This window comes from Oncorhynchus mykiss, unplaced genomic scaffold (assembly GCF_013265735.2).
Source record: "Oncorhynchus mykiss isolate Arlee unplaced genomic scaffold, USDA_OmykA_1.1 un_scaffold_363, whole genome shotgun sequence".
In the NCBI taxonomy this organism is placed as follows: Eukaryota; Metazoa; Chordata; class Actinopteri; order Salmoniformes; family Salmonidae; genus Oncorhynchus; species Oncorhynchus mykiss.
The window spans coordinates 87,784-107,567 of NW_023493811.1; the positions used below are offsets into that span (position 1 = coordinate 87,784).

Consider the following 19,784-nt stretch of genomic DNA (forward strand, 5'->3'; position numbering starts at 1 on the left):
TATGGCTGTTGATGCTTCAGCCGTCCAGGCCAGGGGTGCATGGAGGTTCCTTGATCGTAGGATGACCGGTGCTGCCACCCCCTCTGGGCCACACCCAATGGTACAACACCTGATAGGTGGGGTCAGGTGCATCATGTCTTCGTCCCAGTCTGCAGTGTAGAGGCAGTCATCAGTTTCTGTTGCATTGAGTGTGCAATGGATCTCAGCTTGGGGAGTCTTATATGGGTGCAGAGTGTAGATTTGAGCTTTCAGTTGGTTGAACTTAAACTGGATGTGAGGGGTGGCAGGCCCTGTGGGTAGGCATTTTAGCCAGTACACTTCTTGGGCTTCAGACAGTGTGGTCATCGGCAGGAGTGGCATCCTCATCATTCTTACTGGGTGATCAGGTGTTGAAGTGGGAGGGTTGGTTGTAATCTTGCTGCTCCTGTTGCATGTGGCTAGATTCTGGGTGGTTGTATGCTGGCTGTTGCTGATGCATGGGTGTGGGTCCTGGTTGCTGATGTTGCAGAGGTGGGTTTCCCCCACTTCCTCTTGCTCTCCATTGCTGTTGCTGCGGGGAGAGTGGTTTCATGCAATCTCTGGCAAAATGACCGGTAATTCCGCAGTTAAAACACTGGTAATTTCCCCCTCTGTGTTGTCCAGTGTAGGGACCCCGTCGAGCCCATACTGGGTGTTGTTGTTGCAGGATATACTGCTGTGGGTGAGGGTATTGGGGTGGTGGGGCTGCCTGCTGTTGGATCATCTGAGAGACAGTCTGTGCCACGATTTGGGAGATGTCTGTTTTGGTTCCCGGCTCCTTCGTTTCTTCCGCCACCATCTGTTTCTTAGGTTTTTCTCCTTGTTGTGCTTCCTTCAATTGGAGTTTCAGGAGTTGTACCTGGAGGGACTGCACCTGGCTCTCAGCACCCCCTCTTTCCTTGTTGTGCTGGGTCACATGGTGGTGCACATGCGTATTGAATTGGGTCAGAGGAAGTGCAATCAACCCTACCGTTCCTCTGAGTTTGGTTTTAACATCTCCAGGACACCCGTTGACCACCATTTCCTTCCACATGCTGAGTGTGGTATCAGTGTGATCGAATGGTTCTTCGTGGACCGATCTCCATGTGGTCTTAGCCCTGTCCAGGTATGCTGCAGGTTGCTCACCTGGGTTGATTGTAAAGGAGGATAAGGTGGCATGGTTTCTTTCTGTAGGGTATGCTCTCCGTAGAACTTCCCATAATCTGGTACGGAAGTGGTCTATGGGCAGTGTTGGGGCCCGCCATCCAAGGTCAGCTGCTGTCATGAGGGCCTCCATGGTTCCGTGGTCGGTGGCTCTTGCTAGAAGTGCTTTCATGTCTCCTAGGCAGAGTTGCAGGCCTGACGTAAGTGTCTGCAGTTGAAGTAGCCACGCTGAAGCTCCTCCATGTAGGCTAGGCATCTGTCCCATCAGTGTTGTTAAATCAGTCATTTTCCAGGGCTGGTACTCCACAGTGTGTGCATCACCTGGTGTCGGTCGCAGGGGGTACTGTCCTGCCATCTCCTGCTCTCGCTCTCTTCTATCAGCAATTCTGGAGGACCGACGGAGTGTTTCGGACCCCATTGATTCGGTAACTTTGGTTACTGTTCCTCTCCTTATGCCTACCACACGGTAGGCTCCCTCTCTGTTGTTATCTTGGTTAGCTATTAGCTCCCTGAGTTCCTTAGCTCGAGCTATTGATGATTTCAGCAGCTCCTGCATCTTAGTCACGTTTGGAGCTCCCATCGGAGCTGGGGTGAGCACCATGTCAATTTCTTCTTCGTTTTCGATGTCCATGTTCTGATGACAGTCCTCCCTATCCGTCTGATAGAAGTGGTTTGAATCTAATCTTGTTTGTAGGTGTCCTCTGGTTTCAGAGGTGAGAGAGTTCACAGAGGAGCATTGCGGCCTCCATTCCTGGGGGAGGTCTCCTGCTCCTGGAATCCCAGTTTCGAACTGTTCACATACCATATGGCCAGCCGTTATCCCCAGGGTAATTTCCCCTTGGTCTATTCTCAGAACTGGAGCCTGTATTGTGGGAGGTGCCCTGGGTAGGAATGGGTTGTGTGACGGGCTCCGGTGATTTTGTCCCTTTGAGTATGGCTGGGGCTGAACTGCCTCCATTGTCAATTGTGGATATAGTGAGGGAGAAACGGCCACAGGGGGAGCCGTGGGCAAGTTCTCAGGCGGAGCTTTAACATCCCCCGACGCCACAATAGCCACGCCCATCATGTCTGGTGTGTTTTTGGGCAGCACCCTCCTACTCTCCTGTATGGCCCATGTACCTATCTTGAGCTCCCCCTCTGCTCTCTCTCTCTCTCTTGTACCTACTTTTTTGAACATGTGTATGTTGTTTCTCTCCGCCTCACTCGCTTTTGCATGCTCTACTGCGTCCTCTAATTCTGTCTGCATATCTTGGAGTTTCCCCCCTGTAGGTGGTCCTCCGCTAAAATAACCTGCTTGTGTCCATCTTATCCGTAATCCTTTCCACACTTTCTCCACTTTCCCATACTGTTTTTTTTACCTCCCGCTCTATCAATCATACTCTGATCTAAATAATCATTGAATTTTAGTTTGGGCGTGGTAGCTGCAGACATTTTATCTAGTTCGTCTGATAATGTGTATAATGCGTTATTTAGGTATATTCAATTCTTACTATGTGGTGTTTATTTCTATCGTTGTATGCTTAGCCTGTCCCTGGTCGAGACAAAGGGGGTTATCAGTATGTGACGCCCGCCACGTGTGTATTTCACCGGTATTTTATTTGAATTTGTTCAGCGATTCGTTTAGGTATTTTCTATAAATGATTCTGCGATTTCCTTTTGGAACAATATATCAGTGAATATATGCGGTTCTATAACAATTTTCAGAGTAATTCTAGCTCTTTAGGAAATATAGATAGAATTTCTAGACAACTAAAAGTTGTTCAGTGAATTATTTAAATACATTCTGTAAACAATTCAGTAAATTCCTTTATGAACTTATATCAGTAAATTCGAGCGATTCTATAGCAATTGTCAGAATAATTCTATATATTTAGGAAATATGGATAGAATAGAAAAACCCCAAAATCAGTGTGTAGCTTTTGGCGTCTGTAAAACAAAGTCTGTACTAAGCTCGGCGGCTTATTTAAATACTTTCTAGAAACAATTCAGTAAGTTCCTTTATGAACTTATATCAGTAAATTCCAGCGATTCTATAGCAATTGTCAGAATAATTTTAAACTTTAGGCAATATCAACAGGAATGAAAAAAAAACGAAAATCAGTATTCCAGCCCGGCTGCTGTCAAAGTTGCACGGCCATTCGATACTAAGGTGGCTTTGTCTTTCAGCACGTGTGCCTAATAGCCCAGTTACGTATCCCAACCTACTCCGCGACAAACGTTTCTTTCAATTTAATTTCCCCCATCCCCAAATCATGGAATGTCAACTCTGGTTCATCTTATGTTTATTGTTTGATGTGCAATAGCCACATCATTCCCGATCTCTGTCTAGTGGAAGGCCAAACTTACATATCCTGTATCTACTCGACTACACCTCTTACAAAACCTATTAAATAATACACAGCTTTTTTAATAGGGCATTTTTCATGCAGATTCATTCAATCCAACCACACCTCCACAAGACCTATTCGATGTTATATGTATCAACAGGAGATTTTACTTGCAGATCCGGTTCATCTATCATTCAACTATAACCACACCTCCACAAGACCTTACTTGCAGATTCGGTTCATCTATAACCACACCTCCACAAGACCTTACTTGCAGATTCGGTTCATCTATAACCACACCTCCACAAGACCTTACTTGCAGATTCGGTTCATCTATAACCACACCTCCACAAGACCTTACTTGCAGATTCGGTTCATCTATAACCACACCTCCACAAGACCTAACTTGCAGATTCGGTTCATCTATAATTCATTCATTCGTATGAAATTCTCATTGAATTTCCAACATCCATAATTGTGTCCATTACGTGTTAAAACACAGCCACTATTTAACGTCACCTCTATACACAACCCAATACATATATAATTAGGACAGTTTTCTATGCAGATTTCAGAACAAATAGGGTCCCTGGAGGAATTTAACACATTGGTCAATCACAATTCACACATTCCTATTAAAATAACTGAGTATAGGCCCATTAATAAGAATATATATATATTTTTTTTTTTTTTTTTTTACAAAGCAAGATATCTTTAATCAATGTCTTAGGTTCTTATGTAAAAAATTTGGGCACCGATTCATACTCACGCCCAGTACTTTCTGATCAAAATTTGGTTTAGACTATAATACAATATGCAGATTTCGATATAACGGGCTCTGCTCACCTTTATATAGAGCGCTCCGATCAGATTTCCTGAGGCAAGATGAATGGCTGGGGAAGTCACTCTTCCGTCTGATTTTTAGCCGTGATCAGTCTCGTCCTCTCACACTAACTTATAATAGATCGAATTCAAGAACAACCATCCTCTGCTACCAATTCTGTTAGTGTTCAAATACTGGAGAGTTGAGACCAAATCACGGACGCTGGACAGAGTGGATTTCAGTTGTAACAAAAGACAGTTTTAATGAGTCAGAGATATCTTGTCCCGCAGTTTTACGTGCACGGACCTAGTTCACATGACTCGGCAAGGAGCCAGGTGAAAAAGAGACCTATACAATGGTTACACACATTTTTATACATAGAATAAAGTAGGTGGAGTCTTGTCGTTTCGGTCTTCTTGACTGGTCGGAGGGTTGGAGGCGGGCCTTGCTCTAGCCAGAGCGGGCCCCATTGGTGCACAGCAAAAGTTCTTTGCTCTTGGGACCGGCCAGTTAGAGGGAGATGAGATGTGTGTTTATATAAGGAAGAGGGGGTCAGTCTTCTGGCTGGGTGTATGTGTTCTTACGACGGAATGTCTTTGTTTATATGAGCTATGTGTATGAATATTTATATAACATAATCACATACTATTTCTTCGTAACTATGATCATTCGAGAACAGTACATTTTTCATTTGGGTCTCGAGATGAATAAACTCAAGAACCTCTGACATGAATTCTTAAACTATGATTTGGGACCCAAAGCGGTTATTAACATGTCATAGGTGGGTCGCGAGATATGAGTGAACATTCAGAATCATATACTATTTCTTCATAATGTTGGTCGTTCGAGGACACTGCATTTCTCATTTGGCTCTGGAGCTTAAAAATTGTAAAAACGTTTGAAACAGCAGATGAATCATTTCGTGTAAGTAATTAACCTACAATATGGTGGGGAACTTTGTCAAACGGCAGAGTTGCTGAGTTTCTTAGCTTGCATAGTAAGTCTTAACTCATTCAAAAAACAACCCTTCTAAAATTACATTGCAGTGCCGTGACCCGGATTCGAACCCGGGTTGCTGCGATCACAACGCAGAGTACTAACCACTATACGATCACGGCCGGCTACAAGAGCTGGCTTTGTAAAGCCTACATAGGCTGTGAAAGTGATGTGCACAAGGTGACTAAACTCTTTTCATTTTGGTCTCGATAATGAATAAACTGAAGAAACAGTGGAGCTTTACACAGTCGGTAGGTTTTTTCTCATTCAAAAAGTGCCCTTTTTCCGTGACATTGGAATATCTCAATTGCATCCTCCTCACGTCATCTCTAATTCTCTAAACCCATTGGTGAGAAAACCTGAGTGCCCTCCCCTCTGACCTTCTCCACCAATGTGAACAATAAAAAGGTACTGCTGAGATTTGAACTCAGGATCTCCTGTTTACTAGACAGGAACTTTAACCAACTAAGCCACAGCACCTATAAAAGTGATATATGTTGCAGATGTGAACACCCACACCTATTTGAATCAAACCAGTCTCATTAATTTAACCCACATCTCTGTCTAGCAAAATCACATCACAAAAGAGATGTCTTTTAGTAATATTGGAAACGATACAGACACCTTCAATTGTCTAGCAACAGGGTTTCTTAAGCTACGTTTTGGGACGCAAAGTGGGCCTGAGCATGTGAGAGGCAGTGTTGCCAAATCCTCAGGAAGGAAAGTAGCTATTGCTGGTCCTAAAAGTAGCTAGAAGTCGCTAAATGACGTCATCACATCATTTTCATAATTGGCCAAGTGGATGTAATTGTGATTGACGCTGTAGGAGAGAGGAATAACGTCTCGGGAGAGACAAAAAGTGAGTAAAAAACACCCTAAGTATGTTTAGAACTACAATTGAACTTTCTTCTGTCGATTCTTGTCTTTTTTCTGAATACTCACTAAATATAGCGACAAAGTCGCTAAGTTGGCAACACTGGTGAGAGGTGGGTAGCGAGATATCAGTAATCAATGGTAATCACATACTATTTCTTCGTAACTATGATCATTCGAGAACAGTACATTTTTCATTTGGGTCTCGAGATGAATAAACTCAAGAACCTCTGACATGAATTCTTAAACTATGATTTGGGACCCAAAGCGGTTATTAACATGTCATAGGTGGGTCGCGAGATATGAGTGAACATTCAGAATCATATACTATTTCTTCATAATGTTGGTCGTTCGAGGACACTGCATTTCTCATTTGGCTCTGGAGCTTAAAAATTGTAAAAACGTTTGAAACAGCAGATGAATCATTTCGTGTAAGTAATTAACCTACAATATGGTGGGGAACTTTGTCAAACGGCAGAGTTGCTGAGTTTCTTAGCTTGCGTAGTAAGTCTTAACTCATTCAAAAAACAACCCTTCTAAAATTACATTGCAGTGCCGTGACCCGGATTCGAACCGGGGTTGCTGCGACCACAACGCAGAGTACTAACCACTATACGATCACGGCCGGCTACAAGAGCTGGCTTTGTAAAGCCTACATAGGCTGTGAAAGTGATGTGCACAAGCTGACTAAACTCTTTTCATTTTGGTCTCGATAATGAATAAACTGAAGAAACAGTGGAGCTTTACACAGTCGGTAGGTTTTTTCTCATTCAAAAAGTGCCCTTTTTCCGTGACATTGGAATATCTCAATTGCATCCTCCTCACGTCATCTCTAATTCTCTAAACCCATTGGTGAGAAAACCTGAGTGCTCTCCCCTCTGACCTTCTCCACCAATGTGAACAATAAAAAGGTACTGCTGAGATTTGAACTCAGGATCTCCTGTTTACTAGACAGGCACTTTAACCAACTAAGCCACAGCACCCATAAAAGTCATATATGTTGCAGATGTGAACACCCACACCTATTTGAATCAAACCAGTCTCATTAATTTAACCCACATCTCTGTATAGCAAAATCACATCACAAAAGAGATGTCTTTTACTAATATCGGAAACGATACAGACACCTTCAATTGTCTAGCAACAGGGTTTCTTAAGCTACGTTTTGGGACGCAAAGTGGGCCTGAGCATGTGAGAGGCAGTGTTGCCAAATCCTCAGGAAGGAAAGTAGCTATTGCTGGTCCTAAAAGTAGCTAGAAGTCGCTAAATTACGTCATCACATCATTTTCATAATTGGCCAAGTGGATGTAATTGTGATTGACGCTGTAGGAGAGAGGAATAACATCTCGGGAGAGACAAAAAGTGAGTAAAAAACACCCTAAGTATGTTTAGAACTACAATTGAACTTTCTTCTGTCGATTCTTGTCTTTTTTCTGAATACTCACTAAATATAGCGACAAAGTCGCTAAGTTGGCAACACTGGTGAGAGGTGGGTAGCGAGATATCAGTAATCAATGGTAATCACATACTATTTCTTCGTAACTATGATCATTCGAGAACAGTACATTTTTCATTTGGGTCTCGAGATGAATAAACTCAAGAACCTCTGACATGAATTCTTAAACTATGATTTGGGACCCAAAGCGGTTATTAACATGTCATAGGTGGGTCGCGAGATATGAGTGAACATTCAGAATCATATACTATTTCTTCATAATGTTGGTCGTTCGAGGACACTGCATTTCTCATTTGGCTCTGGAGCTTAAAAATTGTAAAAACGTTTGAAACAGCAGATGAATCATTTCGTGTAAGTAATTAACCTACAATATGGTGGGGAACTTTGTCAAACGGCAGAGTTGCTGAGTTTCTTAGCTTGCGTAGTAAGTCTTAACTCATTCAAAAAACAACCCTTCTAAAATTACATTGCAGTGCCGTGACCCGGATTCGAACCGGGGTTGCTGCGACCACAACGCAGAGTACTAACCACTATACGATCACGGCCGGCTACAAGAGCTGGCTTTGTAAAGCCTACATAGGCTGTGAAAGTGATGTGCACAAGCTGACTAAACTCTTTTCATTTTGGTCTCGATAATGAATAAACTGAAGAAACAGTGGAGCTTTACACAGTCGGTAGGTTTTTTCTCATTCAAAAAGTGCCCTTTTTCCGTGACATTGGAATATCTCAATTGCATCCTCCTCACGTCATCTCTAATTCTCTAAACCCATTGGTGAGAAAACCTGAGTGCCCTCCCCTCTGACCTTCTCCACCAATGTGAACAATAAAAAGGTACTGCTGAGATTTGAACTCAGGATCTCCTGTTTACTAGACAGGCACTTTAACCAACTAAGCCACAGCACCCATAAAAGTCATATATGTTGCAGATGTGAACACCCACACCTATTTGAATCAAACCAGTCTCATTAATTTAACCCACATCTCTGTATAGCAAAATCACATCACAAAAGAGATGTCTTTTACTAATATCGGAAACGATACAGACACCTTCAATTGTCTAGCAACAGGGTTTCTTAAGCTACGTTTTGGGACGCAAAGTGGGCCTGAGCATGTGAGAGGCAGTGTTGCCAAATCCTCAGGAAGGAAAGTAGCTATTGCTGGTCCTAAAAGTAGCTAGAAGTCGCTAAATTACGTCATCACATCATTTTCATAATTGGCCAAGTGGATGTAATTGTGATTGACGCTGTAGGAGAGAGGAATAACATCTCGGGAGAGACAAAAAGTGAGTAAAAAACACCCTAAGTATGTTTAGAACTACAATTGAACTTTCTTCTGTCGATTCTTGTCTTTTTTCTGAATACTCACTAAATATAGCGACAAAGTCGCTAAGTTGGCAACACTGGTGAGAGGTGGGTAGCGAGATATCAGTAATCAATGGTAATCACATACTATTTCTTCGTAACTATGATCATTCGAGAACAGTACATTTTTCATTTGGGTCTCGAGATGAATAAACTCAAGAACCTCTGACATGAATTCTTAAACTATGATTTGGGACCCAAAGCGGTTATTAACATGTCATAGGTGGGTCGCGAGATATGAGTGAACATTCAGAATCATATACTATTTCTTCATAATGTTGGTCGTTCGAGGACACTGCATTTCTCATTTGGCTCTGGAGCTTAAAAATTGTAAAAACGTTTGAAACAGCAGATGAATCATTTCGTGTAAGTAATTAACCTACAATATGGTGGGGAACTTTGTCAAACGGCAGAGTTGCTGAGTTTCTTAGCTTGCGTAGTAAGTCTTAACTCATTCAAAAAACAACCCTTCTAAAATTACATTGCAGTGCCGTGACCCGGATTCGAACCGGGGTTGCTGCGACCACAACGCAGAGTACTAACCACTATACGATCACGGCCGGCTACAAGAGCTGGCTTTGTAAAGCCTACATAGGCTGTGAAAGTGATGTGCACAAGCTGACTAAACTCTTTTCATTTTGGTCTCGATAATGAATAAACTGAAGAAACAGTGGAGCTTTACACAGTCGGTAGGTTTTTTCTCATTCAAAAAGTGCCCTTTTTCCGTGACATTGGAATATCTCAATTGCATCCTCCTCACGTCATCTCTAATTCTCTAAACCCATTGGTGAGAAAACCTGAGTGCCCTCCCCTCTGACCTTCTCCACCAATGTGAACAATAAAAAGGTACTGCTGAGATTTGAACTCAGGATCTCCTGTTTACTAGACAGGCACTTTAACCAACTAAGCCACAGCACCCATAAAAGTCATATATGTTGCAGATGTGAACACCCACACCTATTTGAATCAAACCAGTCTCATTAATTTAACCCACATCTCTGTATAGCAAAATCACATCACAAAAGAGATGTCTTTTACTAATATCGGAAACGATACAGACACCTTCAATTGTCTAGCAACAGGGTTTCTTAAGCTACGTTTTGGGACGCAAAGTGGGCCTGAGCATGTGAGAGGCAGTGTTGCCAAATCCTCAGGAAGGAAAGTAGCTATTGCTGGTCCTAAAAGTAGCTAGAAGTCGCTAAATTACGTCATCACATCATTTTCATAATTGGCCAAGTGGATGTAATTGTGATTGACGCTGTAGGAGAGAGGAATAACGTCTCGGGAGAGACAAAAAGTGAGTAAAAAACACCCGAAGTATGTTTAGAACTACAATTGAACTTTCTTCTGTCGATTCTTGTCTTTATTCTGAATACTCACTAAATATAGCGACAAAGTCGCTAAGTTGGCAACACTGGTGAGAGGTGGGTAGCGAGATATCAGTAATCAATGGTAATCACATACTATTTCTTCGTAACTATGATCATTCGAGAACAGTACATTTTTCATTTGGGTCTCGAGATGAATAAACTCAAGAACCTCTGACATGAATTCTTAAACTATGATTTGGGACCCAAAGCGGTTATTAACATGTCATAGGTGGGTCGCGAGATATGAGTGAACATTCAGAATCATATACTATTTCTTCATAATGTTGGTCGTTCGAGGACACTGCATTTCTCATTTGGCTCTGGAGCTTAAAAATTGTAAAAACGTTTGAAACAGCAGATGAATCATTTCGTGTAAGTAATTAACCTACAATATGGTGGGGAACTTTGTCAAACGGCAGAGTTGCTGAGTTTCTTAGCTTGCGTAGTAAGTCTTAACTCATTCAAAAAACAACCCTTCTAAAATTACATTGCAGTGCCGTGACCCGGATTCGAACCGGGGTTGCTGCGACCACAACGCAGAGTACTAACCACTATACGATCACGGCCGGCTACAAGAGCTGGCTTTGTAAAGCCTACATAGGCTGTGAAAGTGATGTGCACAAGCTGACTAAACTCTTTTCATTTTGGTCTCGATAATGAATAAACTGAAGAAACAGTGGAGCTTTACACAGTCGGTAGGTTTTTTCTCATTCAAAAAGTGCCCTTTTTCCGTGACATTGGAATATCTCAATTGCATCCTCCTCACGTCATCTCTAATTCTCTAAACCCATTGGTGAGAAAACCTGAGTGCCCTCCCCTCTGACCTTCTCCACCAATGTGAACAATAAAAAGGTACTGCTGAGATTTGAACTCAGGATCTCCTGTTTACTAGACAGGCACTTTAACCAACTAAGCCACAGCACCCATAAAAGTCATATATGTTGCAGATGTGAACACCCACACCTATTTGAATCAAACCAGTCTCATTAATTTAACCCACATCTCTGTATAGCAAAATCACATCACAAAAGAGATGTCTTTTACTAATATCGGAAACGATACAGACACCTTCAATTGTCTAGCAACAGGGTTTCTTAAGCTACGTTTTGGGACGCAAAGTGGGCCTGAGCATGTGAGAGGCAGTGTTGCCAAATCCTCAGGAAGGAAAGTAGCTATTGCTGGTCCTAAAAGTAGCTAGAAGTCGCTAAATTACGTCATCACATCATTTTCATAATTGGCCAAGTGGATGTAATTGTGATTGACGCTGTAGGAGAGAGGAATAACGTCTCGGGAGAGACAAAAAGTGAGTAAAAAACACCCGAAGTATGTTTAGAACTACAATTGAACTTTCTTCTGTCGATTCTTGTCTTTATTCTGAATACTCACTAAATATAGCGACAAAGTCGCTAAGTTGGCAACACTGGTGAGAGGTGGGTAGCGAGATATCAGTAATCAATGGTAATCACATACTATTTCTTCGTAACTATGATCATTCGAGAACAGTACATTTTTCATTTGGGTCTCGAGATGAATAAACTCAAGAACCTCTGACATGAATTCTTAAACTATGATTTGGGACCCAAAGCGGTTATTAACATGTCATAGGTGGGTCGCGAGATATGAGTGAACATTCAGAATCATATACTATTTCTTCATAATGTTGGTCGTTCGAGGACACTGCATTTCTCATTTGGCTCTGGAGCTTAAAAATTGTAAAAACGTTTGAAACAGCAGATGAATCATTTCGTGTAAGTAATTAACCTACAATATGGTGGGGAACTTTGTCAAACGGCAGAGTTGCTGAGTTTCTTAGCTTGCGTAGTAAGTCTTAACTCATTCAAAAAACAACCCTTCTAAAATTACATTGCAGTGCCGTGACCCGGATTCGAACCGGGGTTGCTGCGACCACAACGCAGAGTACTAACCACTATACGATCACGGCCGGCTACAAGAGCTGGCTTTGTAAAGCCTACATAGGCTGTGAAAGTGATGTGCACAAGCTGACTAAACTCTTTTCATTTTGGTCTCGATAATGAATAAACTGAAGAAACAGTGGAGCTTTACACAGTCGGTAGGTTTTTTCTCATTCAAAAAGTGCCCTTTTTCCGTGACATTGGAATATCTCAATTGCATCCTCCTCACGTCATCTCTAATTCTCTAAACCCATTGGTGAGAAAACCTGAGTGCCCTCCCCTCTGACCTTCTCCACCAATGTGAACAATAAAAAGGTACTGCTGAGATTTGAACTCAGGATCTCCTGTTTACTAGACAGGCACTTTAACCACCTAAGCCACAGCACCCATAAAAGTCATATATGTTGCAGATGTGAACACCCACACCTATTTGAATCAAACCAGTCTCATTAATTTAACCCACATCTCTGTATAGCAAAATCACATCACAAAAGAGATGTCTTTTACTAATATCGGAAACGATACAGACACCTTCAATTGTCTAGCAACAGGGTTTCTTAAGCTACGTTTTGGGACGCAAAGTGGGCCTGAGCATGTGAGAGGCAGTGTTGCCAAATCCTCAGGAAGGAAAGTAGCTATTGCTGGTCCTAAAAGTAGCTAGAAGTCGCTAAATTACGTCATCACATCATTTTCATAATTGGCCAAGTGGATGTAATTGTGATTGACGCTGTAGGAGAGAGGAATAACGTCTCGGGAGAGACAAAAAGTGAGTAAAAAACACCCGAAGTATGTTTAGAACTACAATTGAACTTTCTTCTGTCGATTCTTGTCTTTTTTCTGAATACTCACTAAATATAGCGACGAAGTCGCTAAGTTGGCAACACTGGTGAGAGGTGGGTAGCGAGATATCAGTAATCAATGGTAATCACATACTATTTCTTCGTAACTATGATCATTCGAGAACAGTACATTTTTCATTTGGGTCTCGAGATGAATAAACTCAAGAACCTCTGACATGAATTCTTAAACTATGATTTGGGACCCAAAGCGGTTATTAACATGTCATAGGTGGGTCGCGAGATATGAGTGAACATTCAGAATCATATACTATTTCTTCATAATGTTGGTCGTTCGAGGACACTGCATTTCTCATTTGGCTCTGGAGCTTAAAAATTGTAAAAACGTTTGAAACAGCAGATGAATCATTTCGTGTAAGTAATTAACCTACAATATGGTGGGGAACTTTGTCAAACGGCAGAGTTGCTGAGTTTCTTAGCTTGCATAGTAAGTCTTAACTCATTCAAAAAACAACCCTTCTAAAATTACATTGCAGTGCCGTGACCCGGATTCGAACCCGGGTTGCTGCGATCACAACGCAGAGTACTAACCACTATACGAACACGGCCGGCTACAAGAGCTGGCTTTGTAAAGCCTACATAGGCTGTGAAAGTGATGTGCACAAGGTGACTAAACTCTTTTCATTTTGGTCTCGATAATGAATAAACTGAAGAAACAGTGGAGCTTTACACAGTCGGTAGGTTTTTTCTCATTCAAAAAGTGCCCTTTTTCCGTGACATTGGAATATCTCAATTGCATCCTCCTCACGTCATCTCTAATTCTCTAAACCCATTGGTGAGAAAACCTGAGTGCCCTCCCCTCTGACCTTCTCCACCAATGTGAACAATAAAAAGGTACTGCTGAGATTTGAACTCAGGATCTCCTGTTTACTAGACAGGCACTTTAACCAACTAAGCCACAGCACCCATAAAAGTCATATATGTTGCAGATGTGAACACCCACACCTATTTGAATCAAACCAGTCTCATTAATTTAACCCACATCTCTGTATAGCAAAATCACATCACAAAAGAGATGTCTTTTACTAATATCGGAAACGATACAGACACCTTCAATTGTCTAGCAACAGGGTTTCTTAAGCTACGTTTTGGGACGCAAAGTGGGCCTGAGCATGTGAGAGGCAGTGTTGCCAAATCCTCAGGAAGGAAAGTAGCTATTGCTGGTCCTAAAAGTAGCTAGAAGTCGCTAAATTACGTCATCACATCATTTTCATAATTGGCCAAGTGGATGTAATTGTGATTGACGCTGTAGGAGAGAGGAATAACATCTCGGGAGAGACAAAAAGTGAGTAAAAAACACCCTAAGTATGTTTAGAACTACAATTGAACTTTCTTCTGTCGATTCTTGTCTTTTTTCTGAATACTCACTAAATATAGCGACAAAGTCGCTAAGTTGGCAACACTGGTGAGAGGTGGGTAGCGAGATATCAGTAATCAATGGTAATCACATACTATTTCTTCGTAACTATGATCATTCGAGAACAGTACATTTTTCATTTGGGTCTCGAGATGAATAAACTCAAGAACCTCTGACATGAATTCTTAAACTATGATTTGGGACCCAAAGCGGTTATTAACATGTCATAGGTGGGTCGCGAGATATGAGTGAACATTCAGAATCATATACTATTTCTTCATAATGTTGGTCGTTCGAGGACACTGCATTTCTCATTTGGCTCTGGAGCTTAAAAATTGTAAAAACGTTTGAAACAGCAGATGAATCATTTCGTGTAAGTAATTAACCTACAATATGGTGGGGAACTTTGTCAAACGGCAGAGTTGCTGAGTTTCTTAGCTTGCGTAGTAAGTCTTAACTCATTCAAAAAACAACCCTTCTAAAATTACATTGCAGTGCCGTGACCCGGATTCGAACCGGGGTTGCTGCGACCACAACGCAGAGTACTAACCACTATACGATCACGGCCGGCTACAAGAGCTGGCTTTGTAAAGCCTACATAGGCTGTGAAAGTGATGTGCACAAGCTGACTAAACTCTTTTCATTTTGGTCTCGATAATGAATAAACTGAAGAAACAGTGGAGCTTTACACAGTCGGTAGGTTTTTTCTCATTCAAAAAGTGCCCTTTTTCCGTGACATTGGAATATCTCAATTGCATCCTCCTCACGTCATCTCTAATTCTCTAAACCCATTGGTGAGAAAACCTGAGTGCCCTCCCCTCTGACCTTCTCCACCAATGTGAACAATAAAAAGGTACTGCTGAGATTTGAACTCAGGATCTCCTGTTTACTAGACAGGCACTTTAACCAACTAAGCCACAGCACCCATAAAAGTCATATATGTTGCAGATGTGAACACCCACACCTATTTGAATCAAACCAGTCTCATTAATTTAACCCACATCTCTGTATAGCAAAATCACATCACAAAAGAGATGTCTTTTACTAATATCGGAAACGATACAGACACCTTCAATTGTCTAGCAACAGGGTTTCTTAAGCTACGTTTTGGGACGCAAAGTGGGCCTGAGCATGTGAGAGGCAGTGTTGCCAAATCCTCAGGAAGGAAAGTAGCTATTGCTGGTCCTAAAAGTAGCTAGAAGTCGCTAAATTACGTCATCACATCATTTTCATAATTGGCCAAGTGGATGTAATTGTGATTGACGCTGTAGGAGAGAGGAATAACATCTCGGGAGAGACAAAAAGTGAGTAAAAAACACCCTAAGTATGTTTAGAACTACAATTGAACTTTCTTCTGTCGATTCTTGTCTTTTTTCTGAATACTCACTAAATATAGCGACAAAGTCGCTAAGTTGGCAACACTGGTGAGAGGTGGGTAGCGAGATATCAGTAATCAATGGTAATCACATACTATTTCTTCGTAACTATGATCATTCGAGAACAGTACATTTTTCATTTGGGTCTCGAGATGAATAAACTCAAGAACCTCTGACATGAATTCTTAAACTATGATTTGGGACCCAAAGCGGTTATTAACATGTCATAGGTGGGTCGCGAGATATGAGTGAACATTCAGAATCATATACTATTTCTTCATAATGTTGGTCGTTCGAGGACACTGCATTTCTCATTTGGCTCTGGAGCTTAAAAATTGTAAAAACGTTTGAAACAGCAGATGAATCATTTCGTGTAAGTAATTAACCTACAATATGGTGGGGAACTTTGTCAAACGGCAGAGTTGCTGAGTTTCTTAGCTTGCATAGTAAGTCTTAACTCATTCAAAAAACAACCCTTCTAAAATTACATTGCAGTGCCGTGACCCGGATTCGAACCGGGGTTGCTGCGACCACAACGCAGAGTACTAACCACTATACGATCACGGCCGGCTACAAGAGCTGGCTTTGTAAAGCCTACATAGGCTGTGAAAGTGATGTGCACAAGCTGACTAAACTCTTTTCATTTTGGTCTCGATAATGAATAAACTGAAGAAACAGTGGAGCTTTACACAGTCGGTAGGTTTTTTCTCATTCAAAAAGTGCCCTTTTTCCGTGACATTGGAATATCTCAATTGCATCCTCCTCACGTCATCTCTAATTCTCTAAACCCATTGGTGAGAAAACCTGAGTGCCCTCCCCTCTGACCTTCTCCACCAATGTGAACAATAAAAAGGTACTGCTGAGATTTGAACTCAGGATCTCCTGTTTACTAGACAGGCACTTTAACCACCTAAGCCACAGCACCCATAAAAGTCATATATGTTGCAGATGTGAACACCCACACCTATTTGAATCAAACCAGTCTCATTAATTTAACCCACATCTCTGTATAGCAAAATCACATCACAAAAGAGATGTCTTTTACTAATATCGGAAACGATACAGACACCTTCAATTGTCTAGCAACAGGGTTTCTTAAGCTACGTTTTGGGACGCAAAGTGGGCCTGAGCATGTGAGAGGCAGTGTTGCCAAATCCTCAGGAAGGAAAGTAGCTATTGCTGGTCCTAAAAGTAGCTAGAAGTCGCTAAATTACGTCATCACATCATTTTCATAATTGGCCAAGTGGATGTAATTGTGATTGACGCTGTAGGAGAGAGGAATAACGTCTCGGGAGAGACAAAAAGTGAGTAAAAAACACCCGAAGTATGTTTAGAACTACAATTGAACTTTCTTCTGTCGATTCTTGTCTTTATTCTGAATACTCACTAAATATAGCGACAAAGTCGCTAAGTTGGCAACACTGGTGAGAGGTGGGTAGCGAGATATCAGTAATCAATGGTAATCACATACTATTTCTTCGTAACTATGATCATTCGAGAACAGTACATTTTTCATTTGGGTCTCGAGATGAATAAACTCAAGAACCTCTGACATGAATTCTTAAACTATGATTTGGGACCCAAAGCGGTTATTAACATGTCATAGGTGGGTCGCGAGATATGAGTGAACATTCAGAATCATATACTATTTCTTCATAATGTTGGTCGTTCGAGGACACTGCATTTCTCATTTGGCTCTGGAGCTTAAAAATTGTAAAAACGTTTGAAACAGCAGATGAATCATTTCGTGTAAGTAATTAACCTACAATATGGTGGGGAACTTTGTCAAACGGCAGAGTTGCTGAGTTTCTTAGCTTGCGTAGTAAGTCTTAACTCATTCAAAAAACAACCCTTCTAAAATTACATTGCAGTGCCGTGACCCGGATTCGAACCGGGGTTGCTGCGACCACAACGCAGAGTACTAACCACTATACGATCACGGCCGGCTACAAGAGCTGGCTTTGTAAAGCCTACATAGGCTGTGAAAGTGATGTGCACAAGCTGACTAAACTCTTTTCATTTTGGTCTCGATAATGAATAAACTGAAGAAACAGTGGAGCTTTACACAGTCGGTAGGTTTTTTCTCATTCAAAAGTGCCCTTTTTCCGTGACATTGGAATATCTCAATTGCATCCTCCTCACGTCATCTCTAATTCTCTAAACCCATTGGTGAGAAAACCTGAGTGCCCTCCCCTCTGACCTTCTCCACCAATGTGAACAATAAAAAGGTACTGCTGAGATTTGAACTCAGGATCTCCTGTTTACTAGACAGGCACTTTAACCACCTAAGCCACAGCACCCATAAAAGTCATATATGTTGCAGATGTGAACACCCACACCTATTTGAATCAAACCAGTCTCATTAATTTAACCCACATCTCTGTATAGCAAAATCACATCACAAAAGAGATGTCTTTTACTAATATCGGAAACGATACAGACACCTTCAATTGTCTAGCAACAGGGTTTCTTAAGCTACGTTTTGGGACGCAAAGTGGGCCTGAGCATGTGAGAGGCAGTGTTGCCAAATCCTCAGGAAGGAAAGTAGCTATTGCTGGTCCTAAAAGTAGCTAGAAGTCGCTAAATTACGTCATCACATCATTTTCATAATTGGCCAAGTGGATGTAATTGTGATTGACGCTGTAGGAGAGAGGAATAACGTCTCGGGAGAGACAAAAAGTGAGTAAAAAACACCCGAAGTATGTTTAGAACTACAATTGAACTTTCTTCTGTCGATTCTTGTCTTTTTTCTGAATACTCACTAAATATAGCGACGAAGTCGCTAAGTTGGCAACACTGGTGAGAGGTGGGTAGCGAGATATCAGTAATCAATGGTAATCACATACTATTTCTTCGTAACTATGATCATTCGAGAACAGTACATTTTTCATTTGGGTCTCGAGATGAATAAACTCAAGAACCTCTGACATGAATTCTTAAACTATGATTTGGGACCCAAAGCGGTTATTAACATGTCATAGGTGGGTCGCGAGATATGAGTGAACATTCAGAATCATATACTATTTCTTCATAATGTTGGTCGTTCGAGGACACTGCATTTCTCATTTGGCTCTGGAGCTTAAAAATTGTAAAAACGTTTGAAACAGCAGATGAATCATTTCGTGTAAGTAATTAACCTACAATATGGTGGGGAACTTTGTCAAACGGCAGAGTTGCTGAGTTTCTTAGCTTGCATAGTAAGTCTTAACTCATTCAAAAAACAACCCTTCTAAAATTACATTGCAGTGCCGTGACCCGGATTCGAACCCGGGTTGCTGCGATCACAACGCAGAGTACTAACCACTATACGATCACGGCCGGCTACAAGAGCTGGCTTTGTAAAGCCTACATAGGCTGTGAAAGTGATGTGCACAAGCTGACTAAACTCTTTTCATTTTGGTCTCGATAATGAATAAACTGAAGAAACAGTGGAGCTTTACACAGTCGGTAGGTTTTTTCTCATTCAAAAAGTGCCCTTTTTCCGTGACATTGGAATATCTCAATTGCATCCTCCTCACGTCATCTCTAATTCTCTAAACCCATTGGTGAGAAAACCTGAGTGCCCTCCCCTCTGACCTTCTCCACCAATGTGAACAATAAAAAGGTACTGCTGAGATTTGAACTCAGGATCTCCTGTTTACTAGACAGGCACTTTAACCAACTAAGCCACAGCACCCATAAAAGTCATATATGTTGCAGATGTGAACACCCACACCTATTTGAATCAAACCAGTCTCATTAATTTAACCCACATCTCTGTATAGCAAAATCACATCACAAAAGAGATGTCTTTTACTAATATCGGAAACGATACAGACACCTTCAATTGTCTAGCAACAGGGTTTCTTAAGCTACGTTTTGGGACGCAAAGTGAGCCTGAGCATGTGAGAGGCAGTGTTGCCAAATCCTCAGGA

General features: G+C 41.5%; 15 non-coding genes across 15 annotated transcripts; all 15 read right to left on the bottom strand.

The window, feature by feature from the left end:
* Positions 1 to 6,733: 6,733 nt before the first annotated feature.
* trnah-gug lies at positions 6,734 to 6,805 on the bottom strand. The gene has a single exon. It is a non-coding gene; the product is annotated as a tRNA-His (tRNA).
* A 284-nt stretch (positions 6,806 to 7,089) lies between these two features.
* On the bottom strand, positions 7,090 to 7,163 carry trnat-agu. The gene has a single exon. It is a non-coding gene; the product is annotated as a tRNA-Thr (tRNA).
* A 946-nt stretch (positions 7,164 to 8,109) lies between these two features.
* On the bottom strand, positions 8,110 to 8,181 carry trnah-gug. The gene has a single exon. It is a non-coding gene; the product is annotated as a tRNA-His (tRNA).
* A 284-nt stretch (positions 8,182 to 8,465) lies between these two features.
* On the bottom strand, positions 8,466 to 8,539 carry trnat-agu. The gene has a single exon. It is a non-coding gene; the product is annotated as a tRNA-Thr (tRNA).
* Positions 8,540 to 9,485: 946 nt separating this feature from the next.
* Positions 9,486 to 9,557, bottom strand: trnah-gug. The gene has a single exon. It is a non-coding gene; the product is annotated as a tRNA-His (tRNA).
* Positions 9,558 to 9,841: 284 nt separating this feature from the next.
* trnat-agu lies at positions 9,842 to 9,915 on the bottom strand. The gene has a single exon. It is a non-coding gene; the product is annotated as a tRNA-Thr (tRNA).
* A 946-nt stretch (positions 9,916 to 10,861) lies between these two features.
* trnah-gug lies at positions 10,862 to 10,933 on the bottom strand. The gene has a single exon. It is a non-coding gene; the product is annotated as a tRNA-His (tRNA).
* A 284-nt stretch (positions 10,934 to 11,217) lies between these two features.
* Positions 11,218 to 11,291, bottom strand: trnat-agu. Its single transcript has one exon. It is a non-coding gene; the product is annotated as a tRNA-Thr (tRNA).
* Positions 11,292 to 12,237: 946 nt separating this feature from the next.
* trnah-gug lies at positions 12,238 to 12,309 on the bottom strand. The gene has a single exon. It is a non-coding gene; the product is annotated as a tRNA-His (tRNA).
* Positions 12,310 to 13,969: 1,660 nt separating this feature from the next.
* trnat-agu lies at positions 13,970 to 14,043 on the bottom strand. The gene has a single exon. It is a non-coding gene; the product is annotated as a tRNA-Thr (tRNA).
* A 946-nt stretch (positions 14,044 to 14,989) lies between these two features.
* Positions 14,990 to 15,061, bottom strand: trnah-gug. Its single transcript has one exon. It is a non-coding gene; the product is annotated as a tRNA-His (tRNA).
* Positions 15,062 to 15,345: 284 nt separating this feature from the next.
* On the bottom strand, positions 15,346 to 15,419 carry trnat-agu. The gene has a single exon. It is a non-coding gene; the product is annotated as a tRNA-Thr (tRNA).
* Positions 15,420 to 16,365: 946 nt separating this feature from the next.
* On the bottom strand, positions 16,366 to 16,437 carry trnah-gug. The gene has a single exon. It is a non-coding gene; the product is annotated as a tRNA-His (tRNA).
* Positions 16,438 to 17,741: 1,304 nt separating this feature from the next.
* On the bottom strand, positions 17,742 to 17,813 carry trnah-gug. The gene has a single exon. It is a non-coding gene; the product is annotated as a tRNA-His (tRNA).
* Positions 17,814 to 19,472: 1,659 nt separating this feature from the next.
* On the bottom strand, positions 19,473 to 19,546 carry trnat-agu. The gene has a single exon. It is a non-coding gene; the product is annotated as a tRNA-Thr (tRNA).
* Positions 19,547 to 19,784: the final 238 nt, after the last annotated feature.